This window comes from Lampetra planeri, chromosome 37 (assembly GCF_965212315.1).
Source record: "Lampetra planeri chromosome 37, kcLamPlan1.2.h2, whole genome shotgun sequence".
Taxonomy (NCBI): domain Eukaryota; kingdom Metazoa; phylum Chordata; class Hyperoartia; order Petromyzontiformes; family Petromyzontidae; genus Lampetra; species Lampetra planeri.
This window is the reverse complement of record NC_136143.1, coordinates 793,770-821,414: the sequence shown is the minus strand read 5'-3', so window position 1 is coordinate 821,414 and position 27,645 is coordinate 793,770. Positions and strand designations below refer to the sequence as shown.

General features: G+C 51.0%; 1 protein-coding gene across 4 annotated transcripts in view; it reads left to right on the top strand.

The window, feature by feature from the left end:
• LOC144730852 (kinase suppressor of Ras 1-like) overlaps positions 1 to 27,645 on the top strand; it is a 132,305-nt gene that overhangs the window by 97,423 nt on the left and 7,237 nt on the right. Inside the window, exon 21 of one of the 4 annotated variants that reach the window (XR_013587871.1) lies at positions 7,478 to 9,860. The exons of 2 other annotated variants lie outside the window; for them this stretch is intronic. The gene's annotated coding sequence lies outside the window, so the exon portion shown is untranslated. Of the gene's footprint in view, positions 1 to 7,477; positions 9,861 to 27,645 lie in introns of those variants that run through there. One more of the 4 variants, XM_078611627.1, reaches the window with a different exon arrangement.

Below are 27,645 nucleotides of genomic sequence, written 5' to 3'. Positions count from 1 at the left end.
AGCACAGCGTGCATGCGTGAAACTTACGTGCATGTTATACGCATCAATTCTGCATTGTTTCATTGAAGGAAGGCGCCGCTGTGTTTCACAAACTAGTTTCACAGGAGGGGGCGATGTTGCTGCTGTGTGCGATTCCAACTCAACAACTTTAGGTACTTTTGAAATTTAGCAACTTGGACCGTGACTCCGGCACACAGGGGCCTACGACTCTTCTTGAATAACGTCATGCGATCTGTAACATCCACTTTGAAGCAGATTGCCCCGTAGTATTTATGATTAATACATGCTGCATTAATAACCAGGGCAGCCTGCCGGATTCAAACCGCGAACCCCTGCAACAAGTGGCGAATGCGTTTACGCTCCATCACTGCTCACCTTTCAAGACCGGCACCCCCTCCCCGCAGCCGTTGTGTCTTCTATTCACTCCGCAGCAGCTTAGGGTGCAAGTTCATGCGTCGGCTGACTGAATGCACGTGCATTCTGAATCGGAATACTATTGTGTAGCGCACGGTGTCTACACACACACACGCAGCTATGTGTGCGTATACGGTAGTGTAGTGGAAAGCACGCTGCTCTACAAACCCAGAAACCCGAGTTCGGTTCCCGTTCACAGCCAACACCAGTGACTATTATTTGAATCAGCCCTGGCCCTCCCCTAGGTCGACTCAGTCTCAAATGAGTACCTGGTGTGGTGTGTAAACATCGCCACTTCGGGGACAAAGGCGGCCGGGTGTGGTGTTGGCCACCCACCTGCTCATGTGCCGTTCATTAGGATTAAGCTTAATATCTTTAATTATATTTACGAGATGTTCAGAGTTCAAAGTTTTTGACGAATCATCAAATAATACATTATTTAAATGCATGCCTACAAAGGGCAGCGTACTTCAATAGGGATTACGGTTGGTAGGGCTATTTTAATAAACACAATAGACATGAAGGACAAGTTCAAAGGGCTCGCATAATGCACATGCATAATGTGCGTTGCCTCAGTAATTCCCCCCCCCCCCACATTGTGCAAGAGCACAGAAGGGTGGTCAACACATCTACGCCTCTAGATAAGGAACGAAACAGTAAGACTTCTCCACAAATCTGGCTGTCGCCTGATGAAGCTAGTTGTAATTACTGGTGAAACGTCGTGCTCAGCTTGTAAATGTTGTGGCTTGGCTCTCCAACACACCACTGTGCTGTAGAGATTACATGACATCTGAATTACTTTGTTTGGAAACATAAATTCCTCCGCCAAAGTGAACATTAAATCAGGAAAATCTCGCCAAACACAGGGGTGAAGTTTTGACGTTACAGTAATACCCTGATTTACATCTCCCCCTTTTACTTAATTTTGCAAATATGTCACCGATTTATTAATACCGCTACCCAATTTGCGTCACTTCAACCCATACTTACGCCACTTTCTCGTATCCATTGCCTCTCAGCCTTCACCACCACCACCACCACCTACCCTGCAAATTGCTTTGATTTACGTCGTTTCGATATTCGTCGTCGCACCTTTCAGGAACGCATCCCCGACGTAAACTGGTGAATTACTGTACGTGGTTTGCCGCCGCTTAGATTCTCATCTCCACGTCGAAAAGGAGTGTGTGATTTCGCGTGTCTTGTTAGAGAGGCTCGCGAGATGTGGGAGCGCTGCATCCGTTGGAAGATACTCTGGTGTGAATGAATCGACTGTGAGAACGATTTATTTACCACGTGTGCTCTTTGTGAATGTTTTTTTTGGGTGTAATACAACTCAAATTTTCACACTTTGCCGCATGGATCTAGCCGACCATTCGTTGAGGACGTCAGTCGTACGGACGCCCGGACGGTGAATCGTTAACGTTCAAGTGTCAATGTTAGGGGCGAGCGTTGAGATTGAATGCCGTGGTGCGGAAAGAGTGATGGAGACCGGGGTTTTGTGTTGAGGTGACATTGAAAAGTAAATCGTCTATACACACACAAGAAATGGAGAACGACTCAGCATCCTTTAGTACAATAACAAGGATGGGGAATCGTGTAGAAATCGTTTAACAAAGAGGCAGGGGGTGATAATTTCAGACCCAAGAACACAACCCCAGTGTTCCCATGAAGTATATTATTTGTTGAACACGGTTTTTCCCAACACGGCACGGAACGTAACCCCCCTCGCTCCCCTCCGTGTTCGGCGAGGTCTGCCTGTATCTAAAACGAAACTCACGTTTCTGTTCACTCATTTGTTCGACTTGATGGAAGTAAAATCAGACAACCCATTTCTGAGATGACACGAATTGGTCGGAGTGCGGAGCGGAGTGGCAATGTTGGCATTTGCAGGGAAATCCGTTCGCAGCGGCCGCATTGCCAGCTGATGCGCATTTGTGAGCAGTGTCGGAGCGACTGACACCGCAGTGAGCAGCATTCGACAGCACCACAGCACCACTCTCCCATCCCCTACAGTGCAACTCAGCAGTCTCACAGAATATATAACTATTCATAATACATCCTTATTTACAGCCCTTGTGAAATCGTAATCTCCATGTGCTGCTGGATGAAGGCCTCCCCATGCCGTGTCAGGTGTGGGGATTGTTTGGCCATACTTCACCACGATGGTGAGTGTGGGTTGGCGAAGGCGCTGGGTCAGGACTGGTTCAGTTATCGCTCACCGCTGATCTTAGCCGTAGCTGGCGATGGAACTCGGGACGCTAGGCTCATAGCACAGTGCGCTAACCACTGCGCCAAGGAACCGCATCGCTTCCAAGTGAAAGTCGTTCAATGCGACGGCACTTTCTCTGTGTGTACGTTCTGTTATGCATGGGTTTTCTCCAGGTTATCCAATTTCTTCCCATAGCTTAAAAAACGTCATTCAAATATTTCGATAATCCTCATTATACGGTACCAATTGTGGCCATTTTTGACTCTACCTGAAGTCATTTGAATCTGCCCTTTGACCTGTCATAGGGCAGCATTGACAACACCACATGACCTCACTGGGGGGGTGAGGCCCAGATCGGTTTGCGGTGATTGATGATTTCGTACCACATACAAAATGTGCCCCAATGACCATTTCACCCGCAAAGTGGCTTTTTCTCTCACATCTCGGAAGCTAAGCCGGGCCAAGCCTGTAGAGTTTTGTGTGTGCTGCCACCGTGTGTAACAGGTGCTATAGGGCGTGCGGCTACGTTGCGGGCAACAGGAAACAGTGCAATATAATCCATTATTGTAGAGGACTTCTATGCTCTGGAATCTGTGCTCATCATCCTTTACCAATCTGCATTGACCACCGTGAAGTATGGTCGAATATCCCCTACGACTCGCATGGCGCGGGGAAGCCCTCATCCAGCAGTGGATTGATGAAACGCTGTGCGTGTACAAAATGCACAAAAAATTTACTACATACATCAATATTATTAATATGAATGGTTGTGTTACAGAGAGTGCAACACCAAACTTTTAATGTTTAGAATGGATCGTGGCACGGACGCGCTGTAGACAGTGGGGGACGCAAGGGGAGGGGGCGATGGGGCCGATCACCCCCTCCGCGAGACCCTGGATATTGGTGTTTTATTGATATTCACCAGAGAAAATACACCAAATGTTAAATAGGGCTCTATTTACAAATCTTGACATTTTGGGACTGCCATCCCCCCTTGGGAGGTTTCTACATCCATCTCTGGTTTTAGATGGAATGAGGAGGAGGAGTTTTGTGATGGGTGGGACACTTGTGCAGGGTAGAAAGAGGGTGGCAGGAGGATAGGGTGAGCAACTTGGGAGGTTGAGAATAGGACGTGGTGCACAAGCGTTGAAGATGCAATCAGGAGGAGGAGGTTGTGATGGGCGGGACACGTGTGCAGGGTGGATGGAGGAGGAGTACCAGTCACCGAGACTGGCATTGGAATGGCACCCAGAGGCCCGGCTCCAAGGGGAAGACCCAGATGCTGGGAGTCTGTGAGAGTGGACGTAGGAGGTCCTGCTGTCATCTCTGCAACGGCTGAGGGCTCTAGCAGAAGGAAGGAAGTGATGGTGAGGTGCATTGATGTTGATCGAGATGACCTCCTGAAACATGTATCACATCCGGCCCAGTGGGAGATTGCTCGACTGGGTCACCCATCGTCCTCATACGGTTCATAAAATTAGTACCGCTTTGTGGGAAGTCATCATTGTTCTTTGGATAGCCAGGCCCTGCCATCAAAATGTGGATTTTCCACCAGCTCAGGGTTAAAACAAGGATATGCGTTAACTTATTGGCCTTCATTTTGATGGCGAAGGTTCCAAAGACGGCGCTGGCAGGTGCAATGTACAAAGACTCATTGAAAATGTCACTGATAACCCAATGCGTCGCAACACATTCCGAGAACAAAAATAACGCCGACATTGTGAATTGGTTGGAAATTGCCTCTTACTGTGATAAGGAAGATGCTGATATTTTTCCTTAAAAACACAATAACTCTTGAGCTTCCAGTCAACAGCAATACTCTTGAGCCCGTGACTTTAGGGTCCGAGTTAGTGACCTGGAGCGGTCACTTATAATACAGCAAATATACAGTGTGCACAGAGGTGCTATCCATCATCAAACAATTGAAATTAGATAGCAGTTTGAACAGCAAGGTTGAAATGTTGGCAGCGTCATCCTCATAGTAAAGCAATGTAAGCAAAACTCCATTCTGTCTCCACTAAGATACAGTGAGGGAAAAAAGTATTTGATCCCCTGCTGATTTTGTACGTTTGCCCACTGACAAAGAAATGATCAATCTATAATTTTAATGGTAGGTTTATTTGAACAGTGAGAGACAGAATAACAACAAAATAATCCAGAAAAACGCATGTCAAAAATTGATTGGCATTTTAATGAGGGAAATAAGTATTTGACCCCCTCTCAATCCGAAAGATTTCTGGTTCCCAGGTGTCTTTTATACAGGTAACGAGCCAAAATTAGGAGCACACTCTTAAAGGGAGTGCTCATAATCTCAGCTTGTTACTTGTATAAAAGACACCTGTTTACAGAAGTAATCAATCAATCATATTTCAAATTCTCCACCATGGCCAAGACCAAAGAGCTCTCCAAGGATGTCAGGGACAAGATTATAGACTTACACAAGGCTGGAATGGGCTACAAGACCATCGCCAAGCAGCTTGGTGAGAAGGTGACAACAGTTGGTGTGAATATTCGCAAATGGAAGAAATACAAAATAACTGTCAATCTCCCTCGGCCTGGGGTTCCATGCAAGATCTCACCTCGTGGAGTTCCAATGATCATGAGAACGGTGAGGAATCAGCCCAGAACTACACGGGAGGATCTTGTCAATGATCTCAAGGCAGCTGGGACCATAGTCACCAAGAAAACAGTTGGTAACACACTACGCCGTGAAGGACTGAAATCCTGCAGCGCCCACAAGCCCCCCCCCTGCTCAATAAAGCACATATACATGCCCGTCTGAAGTTTGCCAATGAACATCTGAATGATTCAGAGGACAACTGGGTGAAAGTGTTGTGGTCAGATGAGACCAAAATGGAGCTCTTTGGCATCAACTCAACTCGCCGTGTTTGGAGGAGGAGGAATGCTGCCTATGACCCCAAGAACACCATCCCCACCGTCAAACATGGAGGTGGAAACATTATGCTTTGGTGGTGTTTTTCTGCTAAGGGGACAGGACAACTTCACCGCATCAAAGGGACCATGGACGGGGCCATGTACCGTCAAATCTTGGGTGAGAACCTCCTTCCCTCAGCCAGGGCATTGAAAATGGGTCGTGGATGGGTATTCCAGCATGACAATGACAAAAAACACACGGCCAAGGCAACAAAGGAGTGGCTCAAGAAGAAGCACATTAAGGTCCTGGAGTGGCCTAGCCAGTCTCCAGACCTTAATCCCATAGAAAATCTGTGGAGGGAGCTTAAGGTTCGAGTTGCCAAACGTCAGCCTCGAAACCTTAATGACTTGGAGAAGATCTGCAAAGAGGAGTAGGACAAAATCCCTCCTGAGGTGTGTGCAAACCTGGTGGCCAACTACAAGAAACGTCTGACCTCTGTGATTGCCAACAAGGGTTTTGCCACCAAGTACTAAGTCATGTTTTGCAGAGGGGTCAAATACTTATTTCCCTCATTAAAATGCCAATCAATTTATAACATTTTTGACATGCGTTTTTCTGGATTTTTTTGTTGTTATTCTGTCTCTAACTGTTCAAATAAACCTACCATTAAAATTATAGACTGATCATTTCTTCGTCAATGGGCAAACGTACAAAATCAGCAGGGGATCAAATACTTTTTTCCTTCATTGTATATATTTACTTCATCAGCCTCTTGGCTTTCCAGACCAATGATATCCAGCGGCAGTATTTCTTTAAGCAAACAAACTGGACAAATTTCAATTTTCTGGGTCTCATCAGCAGTCAGCTTGTTAAAGCTGCTGGGTTGCCAGATATTGGTGAGAGCATTCATCTAAACAATTGTTCAACACAAAAGAGCAGAATTGTATATATGAACTCATGATTTATTTATGTTTTTCAAAACTGGAGCGCTTAAGTGAGCCTCCGCAGCACGTGTCAGCAGCCGTGAGAAGCCAGCAGACGCGTGGCACTCTCCCAATGTGACACATGGGGTGTCGCTAACGCCACGAAGGGCACTTGCAGGCGAAGAGGCATGAAGCTCGCATGGCACAACCCTCGCACGGTCAAGTGTGACGCTCTCATTCCGTCTTCAGACTTCCTAGATTGTGATTCTAACTTCCAGGATCTGGTTGACGCTTGACGTAATTCCAGACGAATTGCTGTGTAGCCAGTTGCTGAGTTTGGCAGTTCACCATTGAGCGAACTGAACGATGACCAACAGCGTGCTGATACACGCCTGCACACGGCACGACTCATTGGTGTGGCTGTGTCGGGTGGTAGAGGGTCTAGACGACACAGATTTGATCAGATCATTAAGTGGGCATTACCGAAAGCTCAGTTATGAACAAAGCTGGGTCTGTGTAGGGTAACCCACCTGCTCAAACTGCTGTCAAATTATCATTATTTCATGAATAGGTGGTGATGGATTATACCATTATGTTCACCTTGCATCGGACGTGATTATGAAGTGACCAGGAGGTTGACAGTACAGTTAGTGGGATTGTGATGTTTTGTGCGGGCCTTTGAGTCGGGGTTTTTTCCAGATGTTTCGCTTTCCTCCCATATAGAAAACACTCCCTGCATCGACAAAAAGATTTTTAAAAATAACGCTTGCGCATGGATCCTGGAACACTTTCCATCGTGCGTGTGTCAAAGGAAGTCGTTAAATTGAGATAACAGTCACGCTGTCGCCATGAAGCAGTGCCTCCGTAGGCCACAGTGAGACCACGGGGCTCGCATTTTCGGCTGTGCCCGTGAGGGCATGCGTCAGGTGGCAGGGTTAGGATGCCAAGGCGTGGTCCTTTTAATAATAATAATAATGTTAATTTGTGTAATAAATGACTTCCACACAGCTCCGCTCCTTCCCCCTCCGGGTGATTTCCCTCTTCACACCGCCGTAGACGAGGCGTCCCCCTCCGAGCACCCACGATGCTCACTCCGCTCTCCCGGCCTCGCCGCTGACTGACGGCATTCCGGAAGGAGAGGCGAGCTCCGTTGGAGGATCCGCCACGTGGCCCGCGGCGAGGAGGGGATGAGCAGCGACGCGTTCTGGACTCCAGGATTCCAACACCGACCCCGAGTCTTCCCCCGATCTGCCTTATATCCCTCCCGGCGGAGCTAAGTTCCGCCTCTAGCCTCGCCCCCGTCCTTTTTGGCCCAAATATTATCCCCCCGTAGGATTGGATGCTGTACCCGTTACCCTCTGGCACCCCCTGGGTGGTGCTCTCTCATTACATTTGTAACACGCACAATTTTCACTTGCACGAAGGCCGCAACCCTGAGGCGCAGAGCCCAGCTCAGAGATCAGCTCAGTTAAAGTGAAATAGAAATGTGTTTTCGAGTAGGCGCTAAAAGGTAGGTAAAGTCAGCGCTGCAAATGTGGAGGGGGATGGCGTCGTTCTCTAGGTGGAGGGGCCGACAATGGAGAAACGATGTATGGCGATCGTGGTCCCGAATCTCGGCGTTGAGAGTAATTCCTAGAGCTGCGGAGAGTTCTTGTGGTGGTTTGGGAGCAGGGCGTCAGGAGGCCCGAGAGGCATGGGGGGGCAACCGGTCCCGTAACAGAGGCAGGCGATTTTGGAGGTGATTCTGATGGAGATTGGGAGTCAGTGGAGAGCCCGGAGAGTGAAGTCGGAGGTCAGGTCGCGGTTAGTGGGAGGTGAGGACAGTGCATGCGAGGTGGTTTTGTAGACGTTGAAGTTTCGTTAGGTTGTTTTGGGAGGACTGTGTGAATACCGATTTGCAGTAGTCGAAGCGTGAACTGATGATGCTGCATGCGAATGTGTTTGCGATATAAGATGACGAAGGGCTCTAAGGTGATAGTTACAGTTTCTGATGACCAGGTTGGTGTGAGTATTGAACGACAAGGTGGGGTCCATGGTGACACCTAGAAATTTTAAATGGTCAGTAAATGTAACAGCGAACCGAGCGATTAGGATGGTTGTAGGTGTTGAAAATGATGCTAGCTTTTGTCTGGTACTGATGAGGATGGCTTTAGATTTGGAAGGGTTGAGTGAGAGAGGGTTGAGTGAGAGAGACCGTGAGACCAGAACCAGCGCTGGAGTGCGAAAAAGCCGTCAGAAAGGTGTGCAAGCCCAGAGGTGTCATATGGGTGGGGGGGGGGGGGGTGAAGGCGGAAAAAAGAAGAGTGTCGTCGGCGTATAAGTGATGGTGAATTCCTAAGCTGTGGATGAGTCGTCCAATGGGTGATGTGAATGCAAAGAATAGTAGTGGTCCGAGAATGGATCCCTGAGGGTTGCCACAGCCTGTTGTGAAATAAGGTGATGAAAAGTTGCCAAATACTCCTGTCGGAGATTCAAGATTTTATCCTGCCGAGTACTGTACCAGTGATGCCGAAATCGTAGAAAAGGAGGTGGACGAGGGTGTTGTTGTGGTTTATGCCGACGAAAGCAGAGTAGATGTCAAGGGTAATGACGGCGACTATGGAACCAGAGTCAATGATATGCAGAATGTGGCCGAGGATGCAAGTGAGGATGAGTCTCAGCAGAGTTTGTTTTGCGCTGGTTTGTGTCTGGGTTTTTATGAGAAGCTTTGATCAATGTGGCCGGTTTTCTCGAGAGTAAGTCTCTAATAGCAACACAGCTGTGCTGTACATGGCAGTTTGGTTCAGGCTGGATCATGTTCACGAGAATTATCGTGACACCCGTTACAGACGGATGTACAGTGAATGCAGAAACGCTTTGAGCCTTGCTTGGAAAGTGTTAAAAACAACTCCCAAAGCAGCCCAATGCAATAACCTCTTTAAAACGGTCTTGGGACTTGTCGATATTTTTCTGGAATATGAAAGGACATCACATTAATTTTGTATTATTAGACCTGGTTAGGTTCATCCAGTAGTCATCAGTTCACATAGTTCAAATGTTGCTGCAGGGGCATTGTGCAGACTTCCCCTTGTGCGGTTAATGTAATAAACATAGCCCTGGCTCTGCATCTCACGTTTAACCCCTTTTTATAATCCCTCACTGTCTCTTACTGCCCTCCATCAATTCACTGCTGGACAAAAGGCTTCCCGCACTACGTCACTCATGTGGATTGTTTGTGGACTGTTTGACCATACTTCACTATGCTATGGCCGGATGTTAAATGGTTAGTGTGCTGTGCGAACCGCTGCACAATCACCGTCATCGCTCGCCATGTTTATCATTCTCGGCCTTTATTTATGCAGGAATCTAGATGCCCCGGGGGAAACCCACGGTATTCAAGGGGTCGTAAAATCTCCTCTCAGTGCTGCCTCCCAGGTCTACGCCCTGTCTTGCTATGCAGGTGAAATACCCTGCACGCGTGATGGTGTCTCAGCGTGATCCGCAAAGCCTCCCAAGTTGCCTGACTAGGGGCGCGCGTCGCCACCGCGTCCTGCCGGGATGGAGCCCCCTATAAGTGGTTGGGAGAAGGACCCCCCCCCGCCGCCCCACTTCCAAGATGATTTTGAGAAAGCAGCGTAGGCGCCGTGTGGTATCGGTGGATCTAGGGGCGAGTCGCTGCTGCGTCATGCGGAGACGCGGAGCCGGCATCGCTGAGTGCGAGGGGTCACATGCGCATGTCAGCCACCCGAGATTGTAATCCCGCGTTCTAAAGTTTTGTGGTTATTCCATCTCTGATGACGAAACGGGGCATTACAAATTAATGACGTGCTGTTTAACTCTGCTATGCGTGCCACGTCTTCTTCCATGTGACGTCCGACGTTTAACGTCGCTCGTCACACCCAGAACCCAAACCGGCCATAATTCGTAGAGGCAGTAATGACAGTGGAGGCTATCCAGAGGACAGCGGGAGAGTCTTATTAGCGCGACATGGCCTAACTGCCCTTTCCCGCTTTTACGCACACGCGTGCCCTAATCCTGGGAGTGAGCACACCGGGTGGCGACGCTCTCACTCGCACGCACGCACGGCGAGAGAGAGTAGCAACGCACGCACTCGCACGCACGGCGACAGAGATCCTCGCTTAGCCCCATCGTGGAGGCACTGCCCTGCTACCGCTCGCTCGCTCCGCTGCTGTCGAGAAGGGCCTCCACGAGTGGGAAGCTCTCGAGAGCCCCTCTAGAGAGGGTGTTCATGAGCCACTCTTCCACGCTCGGCCAGAGGTCTTTACACCACCACTTGCAACAGTGGTGTTACACATCGATACTGCTACTGAGTGCAGAGAGGTGGAGGAACTTGCTCGTAATTTATTCGACTCGCGATTATGCAAAGATAATGACAAAAATTCCCTCAACACACGCAGCGTACACATACACAGTATACACAGCGTACACACACACACATCGTACACATACACACACAGCGTACACACACACACATAGCGTACATATACGCACAATACCCGCCATTCACTAAGTGACGGTGACGTCACTGTGGCGCCTGTCCCAGGCCAGGTGCACTTTGCGGCCACTTGAAGTGTCGAAGGCTCACTGACAGGAGGTCTCGGGATAGACCCATGTGCCATGAGTTGGCTGACTGAGATGACTGATAGATGCACCAGCTGTAGCTCCTATTGTGCCAACTTGCTGTATTTAGCAACCCGGCGCTCCACTCGTTGTTGTGAGCGTCGCTCCTCCGCCCTCCGTTGTTGCTGAAGGGCGACTGCCCCCAATTGCCCAGTAGCGTCCTTCATGATGCTCCTCCATGAAGGCTGATTTTGAGACCGCTGGTAGCAGTCGTCGGCAAGTCCACTCAGCTCCACATCCTTCTGTACCGCATCAGTCCATCTCTTCTCCAGCCCATGTTGTGCCTGTTTAGCCCCCTCTATGCAGCCAATCAGAAGCTGCTTGTGCATGCGGTGGCTGGGCATGCAGGCTACATGACCCAGCCAACGGGGAAGCTCACTGATCGGAATGTGTCCAGATCTTTCAAGGATTTGTGAGCTCCTAACACAATTCAGCCTGGTTAAACCCAGGATCAATCGTAGGCAGGCCAGCCTGAATGTTTCTAACTGGCGCAGCTTTTCCATTAAAGGGGTCCACGTTTCACAAGCATAGAGAAGGGAGGGCATGACTGTGGCCGAGAAGACCCAAATCTTCGTGCAGAGCGACAGACCAGGTAGCTTCCACACAGCATTACGCAGCCGATGAAAAGATGATGCCGCCGGATCGATTCGGAGTGAGACCTCTGCTGTAAAACCGGAGCTGGTCATAAGCACACTGCCCACGTGTGGGAAACTCTCCACTATCTCCACAACTGCTCCATCACCAATGGGGGAGCTGAGGGGTGGAGTGTTTGGTGGCACAAAATACCCAGGCAGGTGCTTAGTTTTGGTGGGACTGATGGTAAAACCCTACACACATACATCATACACACAGTGTACACATACACACACACCGTACACACACACACAGTGGACACTCACACCACAGACATACACAACACAATACGTAGAGACGTGACGCTAATCACTGCGCCACTGTTCCCACAATCGAGGAAGACACACAGACACGCTCCCAAATCAGACTGCTGTGAAGCATGGACTACGGCCACACACAGCTGACTGTGGGAATGATCTTGTCATGCGCGATACAATCACACAGCTCGCAGCTCATTTGAAATACCACGTGGCCGTGGGGCTGTTTCAAGCGGGAATTGCGTTATTTATCACGAGCGGCCGTGCTGCTCTCGTGTTTGCCCCTGCTGCTGATTATGATGATAAGTGCATATTGTTTCAATGCGCAACATCATTACTTTATGACTGTTCTAATGACGTGATGCAGGCGATCCGTCATCCCAACGCAGACCTGGGTAATTACGTTACTGACTTTTGTGTGCATTTGTGTACATTGTACGGTGCGTGCGCGTGCCTTCGTGGAGTAGTAGGAGGCTGGTGCGGTGGTAGTGTGGTGGTTCGTGCACCAACCCGGAGACCTGAGTTTGATATTCGGCCACAGCTAATGTCAGTGGCGATCATCTACAACGGTCCTACTTCCGCCTTTGTAAACCTGCACTGACTGGCGTGGTTGAAGCATGGTCAAAGAACTCCGGTGACTAAGGCGGCATGGGGAGGCCTTCGTCCAGCAGTGGATTCCCAAGAGGGCTACACATTACATGTTTATGCGCGAACAAAACATCATTCAGTCATCGTCTCAGCGAGTACCGTTCGGTGTCTAAACATCAGCAATGTGGGGACAAAGGTGGCCGTGCCAGGTGCTGGCCACGTCATCGCCTGGAGCGACGTACGGGCCTCAACAGCATTTCCCCCCAACAGTCTCTCTCCAAACGGGGTGTCACTGGCTCTGTATATGATGTATGTACGTTCAGCAAGGGGCCACACGGTGCTGTCTGCGCTGCTTGCACGTGGCTGCCTGTGATCCAGCGCTGTGGAGGCAGCATTCAGGATCGGTTAATCGCGTCGAGGAGCCGTACCCTGGCTCGCTAGGAGAAGACGGTACCGCAAAAATGTGGACTCCGCCTGTTCCATCTGTATGCGATATAGCGTTTCCCCCTCGTGCACGTGGGTTTCCTCAGGGTGCTCAGGATCCCTCCCCCTAACACCTTAATATATAGAGAACCACAGAGCTTGGGCAATTGTTGGCAGCGCCTCATTGCGTGGCTGCTGCCTTCCCGCTCGTCTCTGGTTCCTCCTCACGACTCCCAGCCGTTCTTTCTCTATATGGGAGTGAGCAAATACTGTTCATAACAGAGGTGGGACAAAGTCATTGTTATGCAAGTCCAAGTCGAGTCGCAAGTCATCAAATTCATGACTCGAGTCTGACTCGAGTCCAAGTCACATGACTCGAGTCCACATCTCATAGGTGGGACAAAGTCATTGTTATGCAAGTCCAAGTCGAGTCGCAAGTCATCAAATTCATGACTCGAGTCTGACTCGAGTCCAAGTCACATGACTCGAGTCCACACCTCTGGTTCATAATATAGGTTTTTGGGTCAGATCGCGTTATTTATAAATGTGTCGTAACCCTCCACCACCCGACACGGCCAAACAGTAAAAAATGTGTCACGTTTTCAAAGCACAAATTAATTGACTTCTTTAGCCCACCGGTGTGCTGAAGAGAGAATCAACAGCATTTTAAAATTTGAGTACGACGTTTCGCTGATAATTACAATCAGCTTCATTGGGCAAGAATGGTGAAGCTATCCTATTGCTTCCGGTCTTAAATAGAGCAGCATCAGGGTGACGTCATCATTTAATTCAATTCAATCTGGTGCAGTGATTCGAGGCAAGGAGGGGGAGGGTATTGTAATTATATAGATTGGTAATCATTACATTGGTATTTGTTTCCCTATTTAAGACCGGAAGCAACAGGAGAGCTTCACCATTCTTGCCCGATGAAGCTGATTGTAATTATCAGCGAAACATCGTACTCAAATTTTAAAATGCTGTTGATTCTCTCTTCAGCACACCGGTGGGCTAAAGAAGTCAATTAATTTGTGCTTTGAAAACGTGACACATTTTTTACTGTTTGGCCGTGTCGGGTGGTGCAGGGTTACGGCACATTTATAAATAACGCGATCTGACCCAAAAACCTATATTGTGAATAATATTGGTCGCGAAAGCCTACGTGTTCAAGCAAATACTGTGTTACAAAGTGTAAGTATTATTATTATTAAAGGTGAACACGCTGGATTTGCAACCCAGAGGTTGTCGGTTCGATCTTCCGACGCGGCAGTCGGAAACGACGGCACATCTGTGTTGACTCCAACTCAGCGCTATTAATAAATATGTGGTGGGGTAATGCGTGGGTACCTTCTCCAAGCCGTCGGGCCAACGCGGCAGAGTAGGCCAAAACAATGCCCTTTGAAGGAGCTATGTCGAACTCCCTCCAGCGGAGGCCCTTCTGCCAGCAGTGGCCTGAGCAGGCACCTGCGGCTCTGCACCTGTGCCGAGGAGTCGTATCATTGTGTAATAATTCTTCAGGAGACGGCTTCGGAATCGGTCCTTTTTATTTCCACTTCACGATACACCTTGCTCACTCACTCTCCGTTGCTGGCAGACAACGGAGAGAGGACAGACCACCCACCAAGTCCCCGCCGCGCACGTGGCAACCCCCGGCCCCGTCCGCGCGTGACCCTGCTCTCTTCCTGCTCCAGTCTGCTCTCGATCGTTCTCCTCCCCTTGCTCTTAACACCTTCGTCACGTGGTTCCCCCAGCCAATCATCCATGGACAGCTCCGACCATTCTCGATGGTTCCCTGTCAATCCCGGGACCACGCCCCTCATCCGGCTCCCCATTAGCTGGGGCCCCGAATGGCTAAGCCCATCCCCCTGACGGCCTGTCATGATGACGCATGGGCCATGGTCCCTATCTCAACCCCTATTGGCTACAAGCAGGACCGGCAAGCCAATCCCCACGTGAACCCTTTGTGGCTGTTATTACATCACCCCCCCCCCCCGGTGAAAAAAAATTTAGCCGTCTCGGCTGGAAAAGGGGTGAAGAACCAATTCCGCAAAATCTTATTAGGGCACCAAGGTGCATTTAACAATTTGAGGGTGAACCAGCGTTTCCGCGTCTAACAACATTCAACAGTCACCCATAATAATAAAAAAAAATCACAACATACATTAGGGCGCCCCTGCAGCGCGGTAACGACAGGGAATTAGCAAAACGATCAGACGTTAACGAAACGGAAGAGATCTCGACCGCGTACGCGACGCGGGACCCTCTCCGCTCCCAGCGCAAGGTCGCTTTGCCTCCGGATGGACAGGAGGTGGCAGGCTCAAAGAAGAAGTCGGTTGTTGGTGCTCGGTCGCGTCCAGGGCGGGCCCCGTTGGAGGGGGGGCAGCGGGGGCTTCCTCAGCCCTCAGAACCTGTTCATCTGCAGGAGGCACAACACAATCCCCCCTGGAATCAACGGGCGCATCACGCGGCGTAGTCGGCCCAGCAGAACCCGGCAGGTCAGCTATTGGGGATGAAGGACCGGCGCGCGCATCAACATAGGGTTTAAGTCGCAAAGAATGAACGTACCACCGACGTTTGCCGTATTGAACACGGATACTTTGCGAGTTCCGAATATCTACGAGCGTCACAGGCCCCCGCCATGGCCTGTGCAGTTTAGGGGACGTGCCCGCCGGTACTTGGGGGCAGTGGAGCCATGCCAGGTCTCCCACCGACCAAGGCATGCGAGTGTGCGATCGACGCACATACCGTTCGTTCCTTGCCTGAGCACGGCCCGTCGCACACCGGGCGGCCTCTCGCGCCGCCGTTACTCGTTCAAGCGAGTCACGCACGTGGTCAGGCAGGGAGCGGGACGGTTGCTTAGCCGGCGTACCCAGTTGCACATCGATGGGTGGAACATTTTCACGGCCATACATCAAAAAAAACGGTGAGTATCCCGTGGACGTGTGCGGAACCATGCGGTATGCCGCCAAGACGCCTGGTATGTGCAAGTCCCAATCAGTTTGCTTTTCACTGACCGTGTGACAAAGCATAGCGGAAAGGGTACGGTTGAATCGTTCCACCATACCATCTGTTTGTGGATGGTATGGGGAAGTGCGAACCTTCTTTGTACCCAGCGCGTCACAGACTTCCCTAAGCAATTTAGAGGAGAAGTTCCGGCCTTGATCTGTGAGCAGCCTTTCAGGTGCCCCCTTGTCCATGACATACCCGTTCAAGAAAGCGTCGGTGATGGACGCCGCCGTTTGGTCGGGCAGAGGCCAGGCCATCGGCCATCGAGAAAAATATTCCACCCCGACCAGAAGGTACTTATTGCCCCTAGCCGACGGGGGAAACGGCCCCAGAATGTCGAGAGCCACTAATTCGTTAATACGGGACACTTCAATGGAACGCAACGGTGGTACATAGTGGTTCCGAGGCGGTTTCCTTTTCGCACAGTCATGGCACGAGCGGACAAAATCATTGATGTCCGCCGTCATACCGGCCCAGAAAAAATCCATTTGCATCGCGGCCACAGTCTTTTGGACACCGAGGTGCATCAATTTGTCAGCGTGCAGAGCACGGAGCAGGTCGTAGCGAAGCGAAGTAGGCACCACCAAGCGTGGTCGGTCAGACACCCCGTCGGTGCACATTAGCAATCCCGACTTACCCCGAAACATCTGCCACTTCCAGCCTCCCAATCGCGATTTCTGTTTCCCAACGAATTTACGTAGTGGAGACAGCGAGGCGTCGGCCTCCTGCTCGCGCAACCAGACCGCGTGCGGCAACCGTAAGGTGTCATCGGTGTCCACCGACACCTGCTGGTCCTTCTCTTTCGCTTTCGCCCCTGCGTCGTCCTCATTCGCTATCGCCCCCATAACCGGGCAGGGCGATGTGGGCGGTATGGCGCAGCGGTGCGTGCCCGTCAGGCAAGTGCAAGGAGGAGCGGGCGGCAGCCTTGAGAGCGCATCAGCATTCGCATGACGGGCTCCCTTTCGGTACGTTATATTGAAGGAGAATTCCTGTAACGATTCCAACCACCGGGCCAATTGGCCTGACGGCTGATCTAATTTGAGGGAATATTGCAAAGCCGCATGATCAGTGCGGACTAAGAATTTCCGTCCATACAGGTACGGTCGGTACAATCGAACAAAATGAACAATTGCCAAAAGTTCCCGCCTTGTCACGCAATATCGCGTTTCCGCAGGGGACAGAACCCTGCTGCCATACGCCACCACCCTCTCAACCCCGTCTTTGCGCTGCGACAAAACGGCCCCTATGCCGATATCACTAGCATCCGTATCAAGGATGAACGGCTGTGAAAAATCAGGGTAATCTAACGTAGGTGCCGTGGCGAGGTGTTCCCGAAGTGCCTTAAAGGAATTTTCTTCCTCCGCCCCCCATTTAAACCTTTGATTTTTACCAGTCAGAACGTGTAATGGTTTTGCCAACGTCGCAAAGTTCTTAACGAAGCGGCGATAATAGGAAGCGAATCCAATAAACCGCCGAACATCACCCACTGAAGTGGGTGTGGGCCACTCACGTACACACTTTGTTTTCAGAGGGTCAGTAGATACACCGTCCGAGCTGACAATATGACCCAGGTAACGGACGGAGTGTTGCAAGAGGTGGCACTTCCTCGGTTTAAACTTAAGGTCAGCCGCACGCATCCTTTGAAAAACTGTCTCAAGTCTTTGGAGATGTTCCTCGAACGTGCGGCTAAAGACAATTATATCGTCCAGATATATGAGGCACGTTTCCCACTGCAGTCCCGCCAACACCAGTTCCATTAGCCGCTGAAACGTGGCCGGGGCCGCGTTCAGGCCCATCGGCAGCCGATTAAATTCAAAGAGGCCTTGCGGTGTGCGGAATGCCGTTTTGGGTTTTGACTCGTCATCGAGGGGAAGCTGCCAAAAGCACGAGGACAGGTCAAGGGTGGAAAAGAATTTAGCACCCGATAACGCATCCAATGAGTCATCCATCCTCGGTAAGGGGTATGCGTCTGCCACCGAGATTTTATTCAACCAGCGGAAATCAACGCAAAACCTCGTACTACCATCTTTCTTCTTAACCAAGACGACAGGCGCGCCCCAAGGGCTATTGGATGGCGAGATAATATCCGCCGCCAGTAATTCATCTACCGCCCCACGCACGTGTTCCCTTTCCGCGGGGCTCATGCGGTGAGGGTGCATACAGACGGGTGGCGATGCACCGGTTTCAATATGGTGCGACAAAAGCGATGTGCGTCCGAGGTCCAAATCATTCCTGCTGAACACATCAGCGTACTGCAGCAACAGCGAACGCAAGGCGTTCCTCTGTTCATTAGACAAGGACGAATTCTCTCCGCATAAATCCGCGATCCAGCGTTCTTGTGAACGATCATGCGAAGATCCATGAGCAGGCATCCGCATGCGCGGCGGTTTCTCACAAGAGGCGAAATCGGTAGTGGCGTGAGCCAGCACCGATCCCTCCGGAACAACCACGCGATCAGGTCCCCCATTCAAGACTTGCATGAAAGGTGCCTGACCCAGGCGCACAATCGTTTGTGCCGCCGCCAAAGAAAAAGATTTCGATACGGAATTCGATGGGGATAGCAGCACGCCTTTCGCACCCCTTCCCATTTGAAGCGGTTTTCGGTAACGTAGCGGAATGAGCATTTGCGCTCCCGATGGAACTTCCACGGTAGCCGCAACTACAGCAGTAACTGCGTTACCTGTAGGCGCCTCGGCCAGCAGGGAAGGCAGGAACGCCATCCTACGACCCCCCGGCATTTCCAAACAGTCCTGGTCGACCCGTATTCGCAACGGCATCCGGCGCAGGAAATCTGTCCCCAACAAGCATGGAACAGCTAGCGAGCGAGAAATCAATACACGTCCTGCGGCGGTGATATTTCCAATAGCTATGCTCACATCCACCTGTCCGCAGATACCCACCATTGGCGGCAACACACGCATCATTAACCTTGCGTATTCTCGACGCAGGAATGGACAACAAATGGAAAATCACATCTGAAATGATGGTAGCCGACACGCCAGTGTCCACCAAGATATGGACGTCAACGCCGTCGATGGTACCACGTACCGTCGACGAGCCCGACGCCGCAGCCACAATCCTGCGAGCCAATTTCTTCCACTGTGTCGCGGAGCGTGTCAATGGAGCAGAAGTAAAATTGGCTCTAGGAGTGTTCGAATGAGTGCAAGTGGATGAATGATGTGACACGACCTGCCGGGTGTCCGTATTGTGCCGACTCGCCCGAGGTTGTTGCAGCTCCGCGGCAGGTAGAGGAGATGGAGGTCCCCTTGGCAGAGGAGGCGATAGCAGAGGTCGGCAGCGGCAATCACGGGCGAAGTGGCCCCGTCTACCGCACTTGAAACACGCGGCCGACGTCGGCCGGCGGTCGGACGACCCGGCCCTCGCACGCGGTCGGCCCGTGTAGTCGTCCCGCTGGTCGCGCAGCCGGCGGCCTGGAATCCTACGCGGAACAGCCGCTGCCAACATGTCGTCATCGCCCGAGTCGTCGGAGCAGTGGACCACCAGTCGCGGAGACCACCCCAGCGGCGGCCCGTCGATCTCGGGTTTCCCCGTCCACGCCGCCATCTGGTCCCATCGCTTGATATTAAACTTAGCGTCCAGGCAGCGCGCCACCCACCGCGATGAAAGCGGTTCGTGGCCGCACACTGGTAGCGAGATGTTGAGCTCCTGAGACAACTCCAGCATGCGGGAAAGAATGAGTGGATCCAAATGCTCGGCCGTTGCGTCGGGGTAGGCGGCCATGGCCATCGCCATCAACGCCCCCCGATAGGCCAACGGCGATTCCTCCGGTGCCCGGCGACGCGACATGAATTTCCTGGTGGCCGATGTCGGCGGGTCGTAAAATTCTGCCATCTCTGTGAACGCATCCCACAGTGTCTTCTTCTTGGACGCCGGGATGGCGCGGAAGACCCCCAGAGACACATCATCGAGCAGCGTAGGTAGCGCTGCCAGCGCTTCTTCCTCCGTCCAGTTGACAGATCTAAATGCCGACTCGAAGCGCCACGTAAAAGCACTCCAATCACCTCCGGCGGTGAATTCTTTTATGTGTGGAAGGCGATGTCCACGGTGGCAGGCGCGCGCCGCGGGTGTCTCCGGCCGCCGTTCCCGCTCTCCGCTCGGTGCAGGCAAAATGGCGTCCGGCGGCCGCGTGGTAGCAGGCGCGCCTAAAATGGCGGCTGACGACTCCGACGCAGCCGCCCCACCCAAGACGACGGTGTCCTCCCGCGTGGCAGGAGCAATGGCGGGGCCCGACTCCTTAGTAGGACCCTTTCCCGCGGCGTCCAGTTGATCGGCGATCTGGCGACCAACGGCTGGTGAGGACGCCACCGCGGTCACCAAACTGAGCAGAATTGCGCGCAGCGACTCAATCTGCTCCGCCATCAGCCGCCATTCATCTCCCGATCCCGCAGTAGCCGCATCTTCTCCCAGTCGGCGCTGAGAGGCGTCGAGGCGAGCATCGTCGGCCGGCGGCACCAGGGCTGTAGCTCCCAACAGCTCATCTTCGTCCGTCTCCGCCTCTTCCTCCGACAGAGGCACGGGCAGGTTCTTTTTTCTGAGGTGTTTAGACATCTTGACGATCGTCCAAACAGTCACAGAATCACTTCTGACACCAATGTAATAATTCTTCAGGAGACGGCTTCGGAATCGGTCCTTTTTATTTCCACTTCACGATACACCTTGCTCACTCACTCTCCGTTGCTGGCAGACAACGGAGAGAGGACAGACCACCCACCAAGTCCCCGCCGCGCACGTGGCAACCCCCGGCCCCGTCTGCGCGTGACCCTGCTCTCTTCCTGCTCCAGTCTGCTCTCGATCGTTCTCCTCCCCTTGCTCTTAACACCTTCGTCACGTGGTTCCCCCAGCCAATCATCCATGGACAGCTCCGACCATTCTCGATGGTTCCCTGTCAATCCCGGGACCACGCCCCTCATCCGGCTCCCCATTAGCTGGGGCCCCGAATGGCTAAGCCCATCCCCCTGACGGCCTGTCATGATGACGCATGGGCCATGGTCCCTATCTCAACCCCTATTGGCTACAAGCAGGACCGGCAAGCCAATCCCCACGTGAACCCTTTGTGGCTGTTATTACAATTGCACAGGGATTCTTTGTCTGCGGGGAAAAAACCCAAAACCTTTATCCTGCAGAAGGCCAGATGGTTTAAAATGTCAGCCCTGTTCTCTCTCAACAACAAAACATTTATTTCACTTCATTATTTTCTTTGATCTTTTATTATTTTTCTTTAATCAATCCGTGTCTGATCACTGGAGCAGAGGCAATCCACTCGGCACTCGGCTGCGTGCGTGCGGTGTTCTGAAGCACACGCAGAGATAGTTAAGACGTGCTGTTGGCGAGCGCCCGTTAAGGCCGGCCGTGACACACACAGGTGGTGGTGATTCATGTGGCCAGCACAGTGCATGCCCAACCGCCTTCGTCTTCCATTTCTGATGCTCACGACCAACACCTTCACACCACGAACTGCTGACGTTGTGCTGAGTCAACGTGGGGGAGGCTGAGGCCAGGTCGAGATAGCCACGGGTGCTCGTGATGGGTGCTCACCGACAGCACTCACAGTGGCTTTATCGTTTATGTGGTGAGCATATAAATCACGTGCCGCTACGAGTGAGCGCCTATAATGTATGTAATTCATTTAGCCGGTGTGTGTGTAATGTATAGAGTCAGTGTGTGTGTCATTTATATAGCCGTTATATGTAATTCATATAGCTAGTGTGTGTGTAATTTATAAAGCCAGTATGTGTGTGTATATATACGTTATATAGCTTGCACAGGGCTCCGTGATTTATCACGAGTCTCCGACTCCATTACAGCGCTTAGCTTAGATAATTTCTCATAATGGATCCGTTGCACGCTTAATAATTTTCCGAGGGGTAAATTGGTATTGATGTATTTGCGTGTTCTTTATCGATTGTGAAACGGTATTGGGGGCTGGCAGGCGCGGTGGCCAGGTGGAGCGCACTCCGTGGGGCGTGCCCAGCAGCAGCGTGACCCAGGGGGACAAGGCCACGGGTTCGACACCCGGACCTCACGTGACTTGGTTACTCAGCCGACTCCTCGTCAGGGAATCTGCGGCCGGGGTGGCGCTGCAGTTGAAGCGATTGACTTGCTGTTGGGGTCGGGAGGGCGTAGGGTGGCAGCGCGGCGCTGTGGCGGCGCTACTCACCTTACAACAAGAAGCTCCTGGTTCGATTCCCGACTTGGGTTCCTCTCTGCGTGGAGTTTGTGTGTTCTCCCCCTGTTCTGCATTGGTCTCCCGTTTTTACGGTTTCCTGCCATAGCTCTAAAAAGCTACACACAACGTAAATGGTATTGGCGAAAATATATCCTATTGTTGAAACATTACATACAAGCTTTTCAGGACCCTCCGAAAAAGGAATCTTTATACTCTGTGAGGCTTTCCTGGGTAAACAAGCACAGTAATAATAATACAATCTCATGAAGGGGGTTGATTTATCTTCCCTCCACAGTCAGTAAATTTGGTACCAGTTTGTGGTAGGCCAATAATGGTTTTGTGTTCAGTTAGTTTTTGTGTTTAGTTTGTTGTCCTTCCCCCACACCTCTGATTAGCACGATTGGCTACGTATGGTGCGAAAAGAGTTCAACATAAGCATATATGCGTTTGGAGCCAAACATGCATTTCGAGTATTTGGCTGCTATAAATTTCTACATGATAAGCCACTTTGTTGAGCTACAATTTGTGGCCAGGTCGCTTCTGAAAATTAGCTATATAGCTCAGTGGGCCTTAACGTAGTCACACGAACGTGGCATAGCAACACGTGTGTATGTGGTGTGAGTGTATAGTTTAGTTTTGTAAATGTAAATGTGGACTTTCCACCATTGACTAAGAGCTGTCGACAGAGGGGAGCACTGCTCGTTCCCGGCGCAAGTCGAGCACACACTGTGTGGTTTCATCGGTCTGGTTCCCTGCCATGGGCCTCCCTTTCGGGAGGGACGAGCTCTCCGCATGGGATCTCATCGCACCTGATTTTAAACACAAGTTGCTCATTCCACTGAGCTCCAAAACTTTAGCTTAATTTTTTGTTCTCCCCAAGCGCCATGGACGTGCGGTAGGAACTGGGTGCTTCTCCCTCGATATGACGGCAGAATGAAAACCTCTTTGAACCGAGAGACGGAATCGATGACGGGCGGAGCAGGAATGTGTGCGTAAAGTCACGGCGCAAACCGTCCCAAAACTTTTTGACAGGCCCCGCGTGAAGAGCACTCCCGACAGGGAGATGCCGTGATTGCAGACGAACCCTCGCTGCGGCCACAGCTCGACTCATTTAGGAGTGGTGCACGGAAAGCAGGCTACGCGCGGACAATATAAGCCACAACAACAATAACAATCGTGATGGGAGGGGGGGGAATTGGGCAGCGGCAAATTAAATTGGCGCACAGTCAGACGTGGAAATGAAGTGCCCCGCGTGTGCCGGCACTCGTGGACATTTAAGACTGTGCCAGCATGATTCATGTGCAGAGGAGGGTAGGATACGACTCTGGCTTCAATTACTAACTTCTGTGGAGAGAGTAATGGCGTGCGTGTGTGCACGTATACAGAGGCAGCCAGGCATAGTGGTGGCTACGTCACCCCTTTGGGCGCCAAGCCAGCCTTCATAGGTGCTTGCTAACAGCACTTGTCCCAGCAACCTTTGTAGGCTATCCAGATGATCTTTACACGTGGAGGTTCTGCGAATGTATCCGTCTGCGGTTTACGCACTGCGCTATAAATCGATTGACCAACATTCGCTTTCCGGCCAAGGCTAGCATGGTTATAACACAATCCTATACTCCATTCTGGCTTACCGAGTACCAAGAGCATCTCCTGTGTCACGTTACGTAATTGTGGAACTAGTTTTGACTTCTCGATGAGTGCTCAGTGTAAAACCAATCTGAACCATTTATCACGCGGCGCGCGTATGTGCAGGCGGATACGTGTATTGATTTTACAGTGACTACGCTCAAACAAACATTGGGAAGTTCTCATTGCTTCTGACAGTCTGGAGCCGGCGGTAGAAATTCCTCATTCCCACAGGACAGCCTCCCTCGACACACAGAGTTGCGGGTGGCATTACCGTTGATGTAAATTCTGCACAACGTCGTGGGAAGGCGTCGAGACGGATCACTTCGTTTGCGACGACCGCTCGCTATAAATAGATTGAGTTTTTTGTGTTTTCCAATTAGGATGAATGCAGACGTATGCTCGGCTTGCACGCGCGATATTTGACGCGTGAATAATGTCGCTGCGTTCAAGTCGTTCGCACCGCGTTCACATCGGCCGAGTGGAGGCTTTTATCGCAGTGTCTCCTTGTTGTTTTTCGGAATTTAAGCTGGGTTGAGCCTCGATTATAATGCTCAGATGGGTGACCAAACCGCGTAAAATGGGTGCAGTCGGCGTCATGTGCAGCAGAGGGCAGTGCCGCAAACCCAACTGTTGTTCTGCACTCACCCCCACATTCGCCAACCCTCACTGACTGGCATGGTGAAGTGTTGTGAAGCAGTGACTCGTCTGCATGTCGCAGGCAGGGAGACTTTCATCCAGCCCAGGTGCGCGTACCTGGGCCGTGTGTGGGAAGTGGACAGCGGTCGTCACACGGCAAGGACTGATACTTGCATGGGAATGTGGAATTTCCACCACAGGGTTTAGGGACACCATTGGTCAAGGAAGGTCGTGGGTGGCACACGCCTGTCATCCAGAGCTTTGGACGCAAGGGTTGGTGGATCACGTCGAGATTTGTGAACCTCCCGAGCCCACCACGTGCCTGTGGAGTGGCCAAGGGGCGCACGGCGCCCCTCCATGCGCACTGCTGAGTGTGATGCAGCAAATTCATGGAACGGTTATTTTACTGTGACTTGTATGTGCGTTGAAATTCTTTCGCACCATACGTAGCCAACTGTGCTAAACGGAGGTCTTCTTAATATATATACTGCATAGATGATAAGATATAATGCACATGTGATGAGATATAGAGCACAGGTGATGAGATATAGTGCTCAGTTGATGTGATACAGTGCACAGGTGATGAGATATAGTGCACAGGTGATGAGATATAGTGCTCAGGTGATGAGATACAGTGCACAGGTGATGAGATATAGTGCACAGGTGATGAGATATAGTGCACAGGTGATGAGATATAGTGCACAGGTGATGAGATATAGTGCACAGGTGATGTGATATAGTGCACAGGTGATGAGATATAGTGCACAGGTGATGAGATATAGTGCACAGGTGATGTGATATAGTGCACAGGTGATGAGATATAGTGCACAGGTGATGAGATATAGTGCACAGGTGATGAGATATAGTGCACAGGTGATGAGATATAGTGCACAGGTGATGAGATATAGTGCACAGGTGATGTGATATAGTGCACAGGTGATGAGATATAGTGCACAGGTGATGAGATATAGTGCACAGGTGATGAGCTATAGTGCACAGGTGATGAGATTTAGTGCACAGGTGATGAGATACAGTGCACGGGTGATGAGATTTAGTGCACAGGTGATGCCCCTGATGTGAGCGGAGTGCAGTGAGTGTGCCTGTAGTGAGTGTGTAGTGAGTGTGTGCATGTAGTGGGGGTGTGAGTGTAGTGTGGCTGTGGTAGCAGGTCATATATAACAGACGACAATTTGGTAAGAAATGTCCTCAAATTGTCGTGAGTGCACGGATGATGCTGGACATGCCGACTGGCCATGAGAAGCAGGAGGTAGCATGGGGGGCGTCCCTTACTCGTGGCTCGAATATCGTTTTAAAACGTTGAGTATTGGTTGACTTGCTGGCGCAAATCGTCTCCGATAACACGGTGGTAGTTGCGTTCTTGAAAAATCGCGTATAATATAGGCTAAAGCAAAGTCCGCAATAACACGTAAGATGTGTATGCAGGATGAACAAACACTGATGCGTTTGGATAGCATCTAGAAGCATCCAGCAGCGTCCCGCCTTGTGTGATGCTACGCCACGCCAGCCGTACGACTGCTTATTCCGACTTGCACGACGTAGTTCCGTTCACTCAATCCCGTTATATCCAGTTCGCATCCGCGTTATACAAACATTTTGCCTCATACATTAATCTAATTCGCGTTTGGAAAATACCACGCGGCATTATTGGAGACCAGACTGTATGTACACAATTGGGTGGGTGGGGAGGCTGCAGCAGCAGGATTCACGGGAAGTTTTTTTTTTCAAACACAACACAGAATGTCCTCATGCCGAGCGTACGGTGTACGTGTGTAGTCATCGTAGTGCCATTGGCAGCCCTGAACCTGTGGTGGAAAAAGCCACGTTCCGATGGCAGGGTGCAGACTATCCATGGGACAACTACTGTTGACACTCCACAAAGTGGCACGCGGTTTGAAGCCCCTGGAGGGGGGATGATGACGATGATGACGATGATGAATATGATGATGATGACGACGATGAATATGATGATGACGACGATGATGAATATGATGACGATGATGAATATAATAAAGATGACGATGATGAATTTGATGATGATGACGATGATGATGGGCTTAGTCAGCCCCACGATTTGAAGCTGCAACCTTCCAAGCGCTGTGCCACAGAGCCACCCAGCCGGAATAATAATAACAATACACGGACCCGTTTGTGTATCGCGAAGCGCGGTTAGCAGTCTCTATTCATTTGCATCCCGCGTTTCGTGATGATTGTGGCGGTGCTAGGCGTAAGCAAACTCAGCAAATGGTTGTGGTCCCAAGCAGCCTCAGGCGACCCAGACTCATGAGGAAATATGGGCGCATCAAAGATCAGCTCAAGTCAATATTTTAATCCTTGTCATGTCTCTCTAATCTACATCTCTCCTACCACATCCAACTGAGTAGTTGTCTTTTGGCTACACCTTTTGTATTTCACAAAATCTCTCCCATCTCATCTCCCTACTCTTGCGTACAGCTCTCCCACGTCTCCTGCTCGCTTCTGCGCTGGCTGCACCGCGTGGCTCGGAGCAGCCGTGGGTGCCCGCACTCCTTTGCCTGGCTGCTCACAGTCCCAACCGAGCCCCAATACAGTTGTGTGGATTTCTCAAAGGGGCATTGCACACTCTAGCAGGCCGGGCTTCCGTTGAAGCCGCAAGTCAACTTTCTCTCAGTGCGAGGGGTCGCGTATTTGCCTCTGTTGCCCTCTCATAGCCTGGGACTCCATTCCCCCAGACATCCATGCTGGTGACTCCCTACCCCTGTTGAAACCCATGCTCTAAACCTTTTTTTACTCTGTCCATGACTGACCGCGTGTCTGTTTAATGTGGCTCTGCGCACTGCGTCTGAGCAGCGGCATGAGGTGTCATTGCATTTCGACATCACTGTTTTGTTTTTCGGACTTGAAGACCGAAATCAAAACGACGAAATAAAGAGGTGGACGAGAGCAGGGTGGAGTGCTTTTGGAAAACCGAACTCCACATTTTAAATTAAAACTGCGATGTGGCCTAAAGGAGAGAGAGTTTTCAATCAGTGCTTGGTGTTGCCTGCTTGTCACACACGGTTCAGAAACACCGTGGTCATGAACGAAAAATATTGAACAAAAAACTGAGAAGTGCACAGAGAAGTACGGAGAGGCGCATGCTGGGAATTACATTGAGAGAAGGAAAGAAGCAGCACCTGGATTAGAGAACACACGCAGGGTAGAGGCAGCGTCCAATCCATGAAGAAAAAGTGAGTGGGCCTAGGCACAGG